Source organism: Capra hircus, chromosome 17 (genome assembly GCF_001704415.2).
Source record: "Capra hircus breed San Clemente chromosome 17, ASM170441v1, whole genome shotgun sequence".
Lineage (NCBI taxonomy): Eukaryota > Metazoa > Chordata > Mammalia > Artiodactyla > Bovidae > Capra > Capra hircus.
The window spans coordinates 25,570,242-25,583,462 of NC_030824.1; positions in this window are offsets into that span (position 1 = coordinate 25,570,242).

Genomic DNA, 13,221 nt, shown 5'->3' on the forward strand with positions numbered 1-13,221 from the left:
TTTACAACACTGACCCGTTCAGGTATAAATGAGGTTAAATATATTACATGCATTATATGTGTTCCTTAGTTTAGACAAAATTCTAAAAATGGAAAAGATACACCATTAATGCTAAAGGTGATTTGCCTGATGATAGAATGTGGATGATTGCACTCTTTTTTCTTTGAGGCTCTGGGTTTTCTGATCTCCTCTCCCTGCCATCAACATTCATCACTCACACAGCTAAACAGATGGGAAGCTTTTAAAATTTGGCTTTGTTTGCTGGCATCTTCCTCCCTGGGTGCATGTCTGGTTGAGAAGGGCCCCTGAATCTTCCCATCTTTGTGAAATGCACGTACATTATCTCTCACTAGCAGAGCAGAGATCACAAAAATCCAGTCAAAACAGCAGTTAGACGGGACACAGACATCCAAGCACAAGGAGAATCTCAGGAAGTGTCAAGAGTCTTGTCTGTGCACCAGCTTTAATGTCTCATGGTTTCATCCATGACTAAAATGATCTGAGAGTGAACAATCCCCAGCTAATTTATACTTGCCTCCAGAATACATTAATTCCTTTTTAATTAATGATTTCATCCCAGGAGAATTATGTTTTAAAAATGTCTGCCTTAGGCAATTATTACAGCAGCTCGTTCTCACTGCTGATGGAGGGGGTGGGGAAGAGCAGAGGGGTGTGCTGGGGGCTCAAGGAGGCAGGAGGGTGTACAGATCCAAAGACCCTTCCGCCGCCTCTCTCCATCTACAGAACAGCCCACATGCCTCGTCCACCTAGGTTGTCCCTGAGCCCCAGGTGACAGGACAGGGCTCGGCAAGTGACACCTCCATGGGGTTAAAAGAGAAATCTAGTCAGAGCTCATGAAATCTAATTTAACGATTTATTCTCATCATTGGAAGGGAAACTCCAGGTTTAGGCAGGTCTTGGAGGAAATTCTTCTTCATGATGAATTAAGTAGACCACTTGTATTTCTCCATTATTCACACGGCTCCATGGAAGCCTTTCCTCTCAGCATCTTGCTTCAGTTAACAAGTGCACTTTCAGGAGGTGCCAGGTCTGCCCCTCACTTTCCCTCCTCCCCACCACCAGCTCAGGACAGCTGCCACCAGAGTGGGTGGTTCTGCGTTCTGCGATTTTGTGAGATCATGGCCATTTCTTTGTTGGGTCCCCTTTGCCCCCTCCACGGCCTCTTGATGATGGTACAATGGAATTTAAAGCAAACACTGGGATCTTCCTGCCAAAGACAATGAAAAGACATCTGCAACCAAAACCGTATGACCATCATATTGTAACTGGGTGACAGCTGTTAATATGCGTGAGATTTTACATAAAGGATGTAATTATATTTTCATTGTGTTCAACAAAAGAAGAAAAGTGAGACCAGCTCATGATCATTGCCTTTAATCACATGAAATGTTATTTCCTTCTGAAATTGTTAGGGAACATCAGGCTGGGAAGCTGCTGGTGTCACAACCCCCGTGTATGAGGCAGAAAATCTACCCTGGAGTGGGTGGGTAAGAAGCGTGCTCACTCGCTTTGGAGCAAGGTTGATGGACACCCCTCAGGGTCTCAGTCCCCACGCTCTGCCAGCCTCTTCCAGCGCTCAAACCTCATACTGTGTGTGGAGTGCTGGCCTGCTATTGTTCATTAATCCAGCACCAACTCCCAAAAGTGTATTGAACAGAAAAAGCTGAAATCTCACAGAAGAGAGAATTTCAGACTCAGGGGCCTGGCCTTGATCCAGCTGTGGACAAGAAAGGGAAGGTGTGGACATGTCCCTAGCTAGAGTTAGCTGTTTAGTCCCTCAATCATGCTGACTCTTTGCGACCTCTTGGACTGCAGCACACCATACTTCCCTGTCCTTCACCATCTCCTGGAGTTTGCTCAGACTCATGTCCATTGAGTTGATAATGCCATCCAACCGTCTCATCCCTGTCGCCCCCTTCTCCTCTTGCCCTCAATCTTTCCCAGCATCAGGGTCTTTTCCAATAAGTCAGTTTTTGCATCAGGTGGCCAAAGTTTTGAAACTTCAGCTTCAGCATCAGTCCTTCCAATGAATATTCAGGGTTAATTTCCTTTACAATTGACTAGTTTGATCTCCTTGCAGTTCATGGGACTCTCAAGAGTCTTCAACACAGTGCAAGAGCATCAATTCTTTGGCACTCAGCCTCCTTTATGGTCCAACTCTCACATCCATACATGACTACTGGAAAACCAAAGCTTTGACTATACTGACCTTTGTCGGCAAAGTGATGTCTTTGCTTTTAAAAATGCTATCCAAGTTAGTCATAGCTTTCCTCCCAAGGAGCAAGCATCTTTTAATTTCATGGCTGCAGTTACCATCTGCAGTGATTTTGGAGCCCAAGAAAATAAAGTCTGTCACTGTTTACATTTTCTTCCCCTTCTATTTGCCATGAAGTGATGGGACCGGATGCTAGGGTTAGGACTTGGGATAAATCAGGAGCCAGTGGGAGGGAACGATTCCTGACTTGGGGTCTGAACCCTGGACCCCCTGGACAGACACAGCGACAAGATCCCAAGTCCACTCAGGATTCTCCACCAGGGACATGGGGGAGCCAGAAAGCAGGGGGGCAGTGGGGGCTCCTCCTGAGAAGAACCCCCCTGGAAAACCCAGCCCCTGCCATGTTCCAAGCACACGGGGGTCGTGGGCAGCATCTGAGTGTAATTATAAGTCGTTAGAGAAGATTACATGGAATTTTAACCAGATAATTCAAGCAATTATACTAAATGGGGGTTGTTTGTCCTAATATTACCAGGGGGAAGAACACGTGTCATTAACTCTCTTAGACTCTCTCCTCCCCAGGACCAAGCAGAACAGCAGCAATTGGGGATAAACTTTACCATGTGAAATCCTCATCTCCTCCCATAGGATGGTCTCATGATCCCCTAGATAGACCCTTGCTCACACCTCAGACCCACAAAGTTCATGATCCCCTACAAACAGCTTCTGCAGAGTAGATAAAATGTCATATTTTAATGACATAATTACCTATCTTGATTATGTAATTAGTAAAAACACTATAATTATACACTTAGAACCTGAAATCATTTATTACAGAGGCCCCATTTTGCCATTTGAACCATAATTTGTAACGGCAAACCTTGTAAAAATCCTGTGCAATATGTGGAAAAGGCAATTTTAAAGGATGGAGACAGATGCCCTCAGGAAGCTGGGTACCAATAATTTCTTCAGTCATCAAAAAGAAGTTTGGAGCCATGGTGAGAGCTTCAAGTTATAAAAGTCAGCAAATTAAATACATAGAAAGTAGTTTTGAAATACACTCCACACACAGCTAATTTTTTACTGTTTCAGTATTACTCACTTTCTAAAAGATTGTAAAACCCTCAAGCGTTCTTCAAAGACAAGGGTTGGGATTTTTTCTAAATGTTTAGAAACAGTTGTGAGCATGAGTGTGCATGTGTGTGAGTTTGTGTGTGTGTAACTCTTTTGGTTAAAGGTACTTTACATGAATGAAATTAAAAGATGCTTGGTCCTTGGAAGGAAAGCTATAGCAAACCTAGACAGCATATTAAAAAGCAGAGACATCACTTTGCCCACAAAGATTCCCTGAGTCAAAGCTATGGTTTTTCCAATAGTCATGTATGGATGTGAGAGTTGGACCATAAAGAAGGCTGAAAGCCAAAGAATTGATTCTTTCAAAGTGTGGTGCTAGAGAAGACTCTTGAGAGTCCCATGAACTGCAAGATCAAACCAGTCAGCCCTAAAGGAAATCAACCCTTGCCATTGATTGGAAGGACTGGTGCTGAACCTGAAGCTCAAATACTTTGATCATATGATGCAAAGAGATGACTCATTGGAAAATACCCTGATGCTGGGAAAGATTGAGGGCAGGAAGAGAAAAGGGGGACAGAAGATGAGATGGTCGGGTGGCATCATCGATTCAATAGACATGAGTCCGAACAAACTCCAGTAGATGGTGATGAACAGGGGAGCCTGGAGTGCTGCAGTCGATATGGTCACAGAGCTGAATATAACTTAACGACTGAGCAATAATAATGGCGTGAATGTCGTGTACATGACTACATTGTTTAATAGTCATCTCTTGGGAGATAGGATGTGAATTTGGAAATACCACTCCAGAAGGAAGCTCTGCTTCAGAAGCAGATTTGAAGTCCTTATGGTTCAGCTCCCTGAGTTGAAGTGCTGGGGAATCAGAGGGGACAAATATTCAAAGAATGAAAAGGTGGGACATCCCTGGCAGTCCAGTGGTTAAGACTCTACACTTTCACTGATGGAGACACAAGATCAGTTCCTACTGCGGGAAATAAGATCCTGCATGTTGATAGTGTGGCCAAATAAAAATGTCTTGGTCACACTTATAAACAAAATTTGTTTTCAAAAGAATGAAAAGGTAAATCCCTCTTGTTGAGAAAAGTCCGGAGAGAGGAGGAGGCTGCAGGGTGGGGATGGGGTAGGACCCTGCCTAGGGGATCTGCTGCCTCTGAGTCAGGGTCTCACAAACCTCACTGTCCTGATCTCACCTTGCTCTGGGGAGGGTCTCTCTCTCCTCAGCTCTGACAGGCTGGATAGTGCCTACTCAGTCCTCCTGCTGACTCTTCCCCACCCAGGTGGCCAATACCCGCCCCACCCCAGACATCTCTATGTGGAGAGAGGACCTGACTCACAGCTACGGGGGCTCCTCTGCCTGGGGCTGCCAGCTGGGGTGTCACCATGCTCTCACTGCTGACGTACATTCCCCAATCTCTGCTTCCAAGAAAGTCAAGGACCTCTTGTCCTTGGTGATGGAGATGCCTGCTCCATCCTGTTTTTAAAAAGGCCTGTTCTTGTGCCCCAGAGCTGGCTTTCCAGTGATGTCCTACTCAGACGCAGATGGTCACTGTGAAGGAGAGAGAAGATCCTCACTGCCTCACCTGAGTGCCTGGGTGCAGCCACACCTGAAGGCAACACCTGGTACTTTCTGTGAAGCGGGCCAATAGACTCCCCCTACCTTTTTAAAGCTAATTAGAAATTTATTCTGTCACTGACAGAGTTTTAATTGGTAACCTATTTCTGTCCCTCCCACCCCAACTTCACTCTTCTGAGGCTGAGAAATACTGGGACAGAGCAACAAGTTGGCTGTAGAAAGGTGGTCTCTGAGCACTGAGGTCATCATAGCTCCTTCCCACCACATCAAGGGACTGATAGCTTTGGGAAGACCATTTCCACCAAAGCTTTCATAGCATCCTTCTGCCCACTGTGCCCAAACCTGGAGACCCTCCCCCAGGACTTCTGCTCCACTCCAAGGAGCCCCCAGGCTGCCACTTCACACATCCCCCAGGCCTCTCCTGCCTGCATCCTTTCCCCATGCCCTCCCTAAGCCTCCATCTATCTGCTGTCTGTGTTCAGCTCAACTCCAGATCTCTCTGATACTGGAACCACCCTCCTCCCCAGCTGCACTTGGTCCCTTGAAGGCAGGAGCTCCCTTACACATTCTTGGTTTTTTGGCTCCTAGCAGAGCCCTGGGGTCCCTGATTGCTCATCAGCAATAACCATTCACCCACCACCATACATGCACAGATAACTACAGAATTATTGACAGTTTGGGAGCAAGAGAGAGGTTGGAAATTCCTGTTCTCATCCTTGTGGTGTGGAATGCATTGCTACAGGGTTCTAATTAGGCTTATACTGCAAGCAAAGTCACACTTCAAAACATAATAATAATAATTCTACTATAGGAGGAAAGAGACAGATTTTCATGTAAAGTTTCCACCCTGTGCTTTCCTGGAAGGATTCCAAAGGCTTTTAGAGCTTGTTGTCCTAACTGGAGGAGTCCCAGAAAGGACAGCTGGAGGACAGGGACGGTTTCCTGTACAGCACTCCTGAAATCTGGTCTCCGAGCATCCCACCCTGGCTTCAGGGAAGGGGGGTGGGAGGGGACCTGGTTACAGGTGTGTGTGTGGTGGGGGGGTGGGGGGGGCGAGTACTGGGGGCCAGGAGGCTGCAGTGACCTGGTAGGGACAGCATCAGGTAGGGGAGGGACCTATAGACCTTCCTGTTGCCCATACTGAGACACCACGCAGAAGGACACCCTCAGGGCAGTGCCACCACCTGCCCAGAAGATGAAAGGCAGATTCAGTCAACCCTGGGCACATTCCAGAACCTTCTAGAATGTTCTGCCCTCAGTGTCTTCAGTCATGCCAGCCAGCCACACACAGGGCTACACCAGAAGAAAATCACCAGAGGCAGCAGCACCAAGACTCTGTCTGTTCATTTATTCTTTGGAATTGTTTAGCTGCACACCAGACTTGTCTTTCAGGGAACTGGAATAGAGCTGACAATACGATAGCTGATTACATGACCATTAACAGCCAATCCTTTATTCCTACTCTGGTTTTGCACCAGGATTTATTTTTACATCTAGCATAAAGTACCTGGCTTAATTTTTTTTCTGGGATTCTGAGGCTTTACTTAATTAATTATTGCAACTGACCTCCAGCCCCCATCTCTGTTGAGAAAAGTACACATCAGAGCCCGAGAAAGCAGCGTTTCTTTACCTGAATTTTTATTTTTCATTTTTCTAAAAGGTAACAAGTTTTGAGGGGCCTTTGACCTAAACTATTTATCTTTTATGACAAATAGTTTGGGAAAATAGTATCTGAACTTTAAAGGTTACAGGAGTAAAGCCAAAGCTCACTTTTCACCTTCACTCTCTGGCTGTGTTCCTAGGGCAGGGGCTGAATGTCTCAGTGTCCTGTCTGTAAACAAGGCAGTGATAAACCTGCCTCACTGAGGTCCTGCAGGTCAAGCGGGTCTTGCATGGAAAGCACTCAGATGGTACCAGCCCGCGAAAGCCCCAGCACATGGGGCATCCCCCGAGGAGCTGCCAGGCCAGGTGAGAGCATCACTGGTTCCCGGGGCTGAGGTGAGATGCACCTGCCAGGGCTGAGGCTGCAATGATTCGAAGTGGAGCTCGTTCTCTGCTGGCCCTTCTGAGACTGAATGACCGCATTCTCACCAAAACCACATTTAATTCATAAGAATTCAAATGTATGCATTTTTCCAGAAAAAAAAAAAAGAGAGATAATTCAAAATGAGCTGTAAAATTAAATTTACACATGTACTATTTATGATACGCTGTTCATTTCACTTTGACTTTTGCATTCTGAATGCATTTGCATCTATTCTGTACACACTTTGCAAAGCCGTGGGCACTGGGTTTCATGGATGATTCCAGAGATTTGTAAAGGCAGTTTTGCCCCAGCACTCTCTGTGCCAGGATGCAGCCCACGTGGTGTAAGATCCACCATGTAAGGAAGGGACATTTGTGTCTCCGTAGGAGCATGAAGATACACACAAGATTCCCAAGCAGCTCTCCCTCCCTCACCCTGGGGGGCAGCGTCCCCACCAGCTCCTGATTCCCTGTGCCTGCATCTTAGTTTCTTCCCAAGTGCACATGTCTGAACTCACACGACGTGACAGGGGTGTGTGATGGTCTCCTGCTGCACAGCGAGGCCTCTGCAGTTGTCCAGGCGGGAGTGGGCGGCTGCCTGGACCAGGCAGATGGGGACCTGGGGAGAGTGGACCAGGCTGGGATGGCCCAGACCTCCTAAGGGGATGGGGAGGTGGAGAAGGGTGAGGGGACAACCTCTCCAGGCCCATCACTCTCCCCCACTGTCCAGGACTGGAGGAGCATAACCTATGGATAACTCCCTCCATCCTCTGTCCTCTGTGGACCACACTTCCTGCTGCCAGCTCCATGTCCCCCACTTCCCCAGCAGCCCCCAGGTTCTTCAGCAAGAGAAATGTCCACTTTCACACTCACCAGGACGGAGTCTCCCTCGAGCTGCTGGCCCCAAGTGCTGTGCGGGGTTCCTTACAGTATGAATACCTCTGCAGTGTTGCTCTGGCTTTGGCCCTTAGTTGCTTCCTGGCCCCCTGAGCTGGCCCAGCCCCTCTGTCTATCCCTTTCTCACTCACAAGCGCCTCTCTGTGTAGCCAGGGCTGGCTCCCTGCAGGAACCTCTCAGAGTGACACAAGGGCTGTGTGGATGGTCCAGCCAGACCCAGATCCTCTCCCAGCTCTAAGATCCCACTAACCCACTACCCAGTCCCCCAACAAGTATTTAATAAGCACCTACTGTGAGCAAGGCAGCAGGGAAGGGTGGTCCCTGAGCACAAGGACCTGAGTCTAGAGGACAGAGTATTGACCAGAGGTCACCTTGTCAGCTGTGCTGGGTATGATGGAGGAGGGGACAGCCCAGGGAGTGTGACCGCATGGACACAGGGCAGGGAGCACTTCCCTGGGGAGGGAGGCTGGAGCTGAGCTGGGGAGAGGTGAGGCGGGCTGACCAGAGCAATAGGGAAGCCTTGAAAGCAGAGGGGCAGGAGGTCAGGGCCCAAGTGGGAGAGACAGGGTGACCTGGGGACAGACAAGGTCCAGGGAGGCCAGACCACAGCCTGTGCTGGAGAGGGTGCAGAGGTGCCTCCCAGAGTGGGGGGTGTACTCTGGGGAGGGGGGCAGTCCCCAGGGCCCTGGCAGCCTCAGTATGGAGGTCTCCTGCTGACAAAGACTCCTGCCCATCCTGCCCTGCTCTGTAAAGAGGGCTGGGGTCTGTGAACATGCTCCCCTGAGCAGCACCCTGCCAGCTCCTGACCACAGATGCTCTGATGGGAACCTCTGAGGAGCGAGGGGCCTCTGAAAGAGGAGGTGTCCTTCCAGCTCCCCCACCTGCCTACAGAGCCCCTCTTCGGGGGTCCAAACCCTGGCTGGAACCCCACCCCCGTGATCCTATGGTTCTCCAGGGGGTCCTTCCAAGGCAGGAGAACAGTGTGCTCCTGGGGCCTGCTCTCCGCTCTTTCCCTGCCCCAGGAGGTGTGCAGAGCTGGGCCTGCAGTGGCTCTCATCCGCCATCACCCACAGACTCCAGCCTGAGTCGCCCGCTCTGTCCTCCCAGCTCTGCACCTCAGGGGTGACCAACTCTCCACTTTTCTGTCTAGATCCTGCCTTTACTGCATTTGAGGTTCAGTGAGATGGGAAACCACTGAAGGGATTAAGTGAGGAGATAACTTGATTCAATTCAGTCTTTAAAAGATGACTCCAGCCACTGAGCAGAGGCTGGGGTGGGGGGTAGGGCAGTTAGGAAATTGCAGGTAACCTGACGACAGTGCCATGCCTTGGGAGGGCAGCAGGGCAGATGGATGAAGAGGACACATTCCACAGAGGTTAGGACATGACGCCCAGAGCCCTGGGAGATGAATCCCCAGCCGGTGGTACAGAAGGAGAGCCTGAGGTTCAGAGGCACCGTCCCTGCCTCAGCATCACCCACCTCGGAAACCAGAGACGGAAGCAGCCTCCAGTCCACACCAGTGCCCCCACACCCCCTCTCAAGGACACCTATGCAGATGGTGACTCATCATTCTGACACTAAACTCTTACTATTTGAGGCAAAATTGAAAAAAAGTGAGAAATACAGAAAAAAATTGCTGACACCACCGGCCTGGGGTCAACCACCATCCATCATTTTTAGTTTTCACAGAATTGTCTCTATGCACAGAATCCCAATGCTCGGATGTTGGGGAAGGTTTCCCTGCATGAAGGCCTGAGCAGGGGTGGGAGTGTTGGGGAGGGAATTCTGGGGACCCCCATCCCTGCAGGTGTCTCCCCAGCACGGTGGACAGGAGGACCTGGCTCTTGCTGGGGTTCCACACGTGTGGGCGGGAGACAGGACAGCCGGGGAAGTGGAAAGGGGGCAAACGCCCATGGTCCCAGAGCTGCGCACCGCCCACCTCCGCAGGGTCTAGGTTTGCACCAGGGACGGGGCTTGGTGCCCGCTCAGACCTGTGCTGACCGGAGGCTGTGGGAGCTCTGGACAGCACCCCACCGAAGAAAAGCGATCACACCCACTGCCAGACCATTTGCACTCAAGGCAGGTGTGCTGTGGGCAAAGTGGGGAAGGCACAGGTGGGAGGATGAGGGCGGGGCCAGCATAGGGGCGGGGCCAATGTTGGGGCAGGGCCAGGCCAAAGGGGCGGGGCCAGGTCAGAAGTCCAGAAAGGTGGGACCCTCTCTCTTCTTTTGCAGAAGGAAGTGGCAACCCACTCCAGTATTTTTGGCTGGAGAATCCTATGGAGGAGGAGCCTGGTCGGCTGCAGTCCACGGGGTTGCAAAGAGTCGGACACGACTGAGCGACTTCGCTTTCACTTTCTTTCCACTCTTCTGTGCTGATTCGGGATAGACAAAATGATGTCCACCTCCAAGGGCCTCCGTGGGTCTCACAGCCCCTCTTTCACTGCTTCCATCTTGACTCTCTTTCTTGGACCACAAGACAAACGGGGTGAACTAATCACACTGCAAAGATTCCATGTCATTTGTCTGCATGTGGGTTCCATCTGGTTTTATTATTTCTTTATTCCCCCTTAGTCCATTCCTCTCCTGCCCTTAGGAAATCATAAAACTGTGTTTACTAGTAAATGTTTTATTTTTATGACATTTTAATCTTATTTATTTGAGTGTATTTATTGAGACTCTTTCCTAAGATTTCATTTTTAGGAAAATCTTGAGTTGTGTTTAATGACCATTTTTTTATTTGAATGTGGTCTCGTAAAATGTCCATTGCTGTTTTCTGGGCATATATTTAAACATACACCGATGGCATTCTGTTACGTGTTTCTTTCTGCTTATGACACTTTTTATTTTGACAAATAATTGTGTTTTGAACAGATGCTCATGTTGCTAAGAGTGCAGTGACTCCATTGTTTTCCATAACTGCATCATGCTCGGGGGCCACGTTTTCCCCCCACGTTCCCAGGAAGCCTCCAACTCCTGGCCCCACATACACTTTCAGAGAACATCCTCTTACGGGTCCCTTGTCAATGTGGACCCGTGTCAGCATCTTCCCAGGCAAGTGCTTGCGGGTGCAGGCGGGGGGACATCTGGTCATAGAGTTTTCCTGTATTCGGTCTCACTAAACAGCGCCAGGTTTCTTTCCAGAGTGGCTGCTCCATCTACCCTCCCGCCTGCTGGGCACGGGTATCCCTGTGTCTCCGTCTCCCTGGCAACACTGGCAGTTGCCAGCTTCCTAATCGCTGCCAGACTATTAGGTATAAACGGATATCACATTGCAGGGTTCATTTGCATGTCCCTCATGTCCAGCAATTTGGAGTATCTTGGCATATGCTCGTTAGTATTTTGAAGTTTCAATCGCTGATGATTATCTAATATTTTCATGCCCATTCTCTTTCCCTCATTGATTTACAAAATTATGGTGTGTATTCTAGATGTTGACTGTTTGCCAGTCTCAAACATTACAAACATATTTTCCCACCTGTCAGTGGTCCATTAATTTTGTCCATGATTTCCTTCATGAACAGACATCCTTATAAGTAATAAAGTTAATCATTTTAATGATCTGCCTCATACTTTTCAAATTTGATTAAAATATAATTCCCAGTCACAGGTTCCGTAACATCCTATATATTCTGCTGTCTTACTTCCTTTCTTATTTTATTTCCTTTCCTATTTAGGCTTGCGCTCCACCTAGACCCACCTTTGTTGGCGTCATTGGGCAAGGATCCATTCTTACTCCTCCATTTACTCCTCTGTTTACTCCCGTCACCAGCTGCACACAGACCATCCTCTGGACCTCTTTGTGGGGCCAATTTCATCATTTCTTTACAGCTGTCCTGTGAACATGTCACTCAGTTTGTTGGGTCTGCTGCAATGTTCTAGCGTTTGTTGATTGTGCCCTCTTAGGGGGAAGCCAACCAGAACCACACAGAACAATGAAAACATCACCAGTGAGGACACAAATGTGCAGCAGGCACCCAGCTGCACCCTGCTGGAGGGCCTGCCCTGAGGTCCAAGAGGCCAGGCCAACCTGGGTCCCAGGAGCAGATGCTCTGGTGAGGACTTGGGGATGAGCGATGTGGTCAGAAGCTCTCTCCAGGGAGCTGATGAGGGACCGGAAGCCAGGCCAGGACGGGATGAAGCCAAGCAAAGTGTGGTGTCCACATGGCTCTCAGTCTGTAGCCTCAGTGTATTGGTCCTGGAGCACGGCACGTCACCATGTCTCAGGACTGTCCTGAAGGGGGTCTCGGGAGCTGAGTCAGACCTCACATCTGTCAACTGTCATTTGTGAAGGGCAGAATCATGACGCTCAGTGTATTACAGCTGCCTCTGTGGGGTGAGGTGGGAGAACATGAGAGCATTTGTCAGTTTCCTGTGGCATAGATTATTTTTCCCCACGACTGACTCTTTTAAGCTACCACCCTGCTCATAGAATCCCTGAAAATTTAAGATGTGAAAGTCAGCTCTCACAAGCTGGCATCTGCTGGCCCCAGGCCATTCCGCCCCCTGTGCTGTGGGCATATCTGGCTGAGCAGGCCAAGGCTGGTCCGTATCCCAAGAGTAGTACAGGGACAGCTGGAGCAAGGGGAGAATGCCGAGCCGAGAGGGTTCTGGGGGTAGAGGGGTCCCAGGGGACCAAGTGGAGCCCCAGTTCCCCCTGGCTGTGCACCCTTAGGCTTCTCGGGATGCTGGGCTGCTCACACCAGGTGCTTGTTTTTCATTTGTATTTTGTTGGGGTGACATTGGTTTGCATGCTTGCATGCTCAGTGACTCAGTAGAGTCACTCTGTGACCGATTCTTTGTGACCCCATGGACTGTAGCCCTCCAGGCTCCTCTGTCCATGGGATTCTCCAGGCAAGAACACTGGAGTGGGTTGCCATTTCCTTCTCCAAAGGCTCTTCCTGACCCAGGGATAGAACCAGATCTCCTGCATTGCAAATGGATCCTTTACCACTGAGTCACCAGAGAACAGTCATATAAGTTTCAAGTGTAAAACTATTTTTCTACTTCTGTATACCCTCCAGCATGCTCACCCCTAAAATTTTAGTTTCCATGTTCAACATAGCCTTGATCACTTTCATCCTTCCCACTCCTACCCTTTCCCTTCTGGGAACCACTATCCTGTTCTCTGTATCTATGTGTTTGTTTTGGTTTGGTTCAGCTTGTTCATTTATTTTGTTTTGATTGTTTGTTTTTTAAATTGCACATATGAGTGAAACCATAGGGTATTTGTCTTTCTCCATCTGACTTATCTCACTTAGCATAATACCCTCAAGTTCCATCCATGTTATCACAAATGGCAAGGTTTCATCTTTTTCATGGCTGAGTAGTATTCCATTGTGTGTATTTGTGAGTGTGTGTGTATGTGTATGTATATATGTATATATACCACATTGTTC